Source organism: Petaurus breviceps, unplaced genomic scaffold (assembly GCF_028583685.1).
Source record: "Petaurus breviceps papuanus isolate PSGF00001 unplaced genomic scaffold, PetGlider_PUasm1.0 90417, whole genome shotgun sequence".
Classification (NCBI taxonomy): domain Eukaryota; kingdom Metazoa; phylum Chordata; class Mammalia; order Diprotodontia; family Petauridae; genus Petaurus; species Petaurus breviceps.
This window is the reverse complement of record NW_027187245.1, coordinates 2,106,876-2,109,111: the sequence shown is the minus strand read 5'-3', so window position 1 is coordinate 2,109,111 and position 2,236 is coordinate 2,106,876.

Below are 2,236 nucleotides of genomic sequence, written 5' to 3'. Positions count from 1 at the left end.
AGTAGTAGTAGTAGTAGTAGTAGTAGTAGTAGTAGTAGTAGTAGTAGCAGCAGCAGCAGCAGCAGCAGCAGCAGCAGCAGCAGTAGTAGCAAAATTAGAGAGGGAACATCAGATAGTGTAAATAATGCTGGATCTTGAGTCAGAGGATCTAGGTTTAAATCATATCTCTATATCTTTTAACTTTGGCCAAGCCACTTATCCTCTGTGGGTCTCCCATTGTATAAAATGTAAGGATTGACTAAGTAGCCTTTAAGGTACCTTCTAGCAGTAGATCTATGAGTCTTTGATTTAGGTAACACTTGAAAGTTGGTAAATACTTTTAGATCTAATAATTATTTTAATCTTTGAAACAACCCAGGAAGGCGCAGGTATCATGATGCCCATTTTTACAGATGAAAACTCTGTGGCAAAGGAGAGGTGACAGAATTTGCCCATGAACACAGGATTCCCTAACTCCTAACTTCCTAACTTCACTATGGCATGTAGGAGGTCATCCCAAAGCATAGCCCAAGTTTCATCTTAGTCTTAGCCTGGGCAGAGCTTTTAACTTAAGGAGGATGTCAAATATTCATTTTTCTTGAGAGGAGGTACTGGTTGTGACCAAGAGGCACAGGGTATTTACAGTTTGATTACAGAGAATCAAACCAGCAAAGTAGGGAAGGGCCTTGTCTCAATTGTATAGATAATGACTTCTAAGATTCTTTCTGATTCTAAGATTTTATAATTATATGTTAAGTGCTGTTAAGAATGATTCCTCTGGAAGGGAGGGAGGTAAGAATGTGGTAAATTATCTAACATAAAAATGGTACAAAAGAAATTTCACCGTGTAAAGAAAGATGGGAGGGGAGTAGAAGGGTAGCATGTGAACCTTACTTTCATCAGACTTGGCTCAAAGAGGGCATAACATATACACTCATTTGGGTGTAGAGATCTTGAAAAGATTTGCATACATGAAAGCAGGGAGGGAAGCAGGTAAAAGAAGGAGGGGGCTACTGATCAAAGGGAGGGCAGATTGGGGGAGGTAAAAATCAAAAGCAAAACACTTTTGAGAATGGACAGAATGAAAGGACAGAAGAGAGCAGGATAAATGGGGAAATTAGGAGGGAAGGAAATACATAATAATCAATCCTGTGAAAAATTACAGCAAGTTTCTCTGATAAAGACCTCATTTCTCAATATATAGAAAACTATTGATAAATGGTCAAAGGATATGGATAGGCAGTTTTCAGATAAAGAAATCAAAACTATCTGTAGTTACATGAAAAAATTCTCTAAATCACTGTTGATTAGAAAAATGTAAATTAAAACAACTCTGAGATACCATCCCATACCTATCAGATTTACTAATATGACAGAAAAGGAAAATGACAAATGTTGGAGGGGATGTGGGAAAATTAAGACACTAATGCCCCATTGGTAAAATTATATACTGATTTAATCATTTTGGAGAACAATTTGGAACTATGCCCAAAGGGCTATAAACCATGCATACCCTTTGACCAAGAAATACTACTACTAGGTCTGTATCCCATGGAGATAGAAAGCAAAAAGACAAAGGACCTATAAGTACAAAAATACATATAGCGGTTCCTTTAGTGGTGGCAAAGAATTAGAAATTGAGGGGATGTACCTCAGTTGGGGAATGGTTGAACAAAGCTGTTTTATATAATTGTGATGGGATACTATTGTGTTATAAGAAATGATGAGCAGGATACTATCAGAAAAATCTGGAAAGACTTACATGAACTGATGGTAAGTGAAATGAGCAGAATCAGTAGAACATTGTATACAATATAAGCAATATTGTATGAATATCAACTGTGCATAACTTAGCTATTCTAAGCAATGCAATGATCTAAGACAATTCTGAAGGATTTATGATGGGAAGTGCTGTCCATCTCCAGGGAAAGAACTGGTAGGGTCTAAATGTAAATTGAAGCACACTTTTTCTTTATTTTTTGTCTATGTTTTATTTCTCAGCATGGCTTTCATGGAAATGTGTTTTGTATGACTACACATTATAACTTATGTCAAGTTGCTTGCCTTCTCAATGGGGGTGAGGAAGGTAGAGAGGGTGGGAGAGAATTTGGAACTTAATATTTGAAAAAATAATGTTAAAATTGTTTTTACATGTAATTGGGAAAAATAAAATATTAAATAAAAATGTTTTATTTTTTTAAAGAATGATGCCCCTTCAGGACACGCAAAGATAGTTTTTCTTACTTTCCCTTCTCTC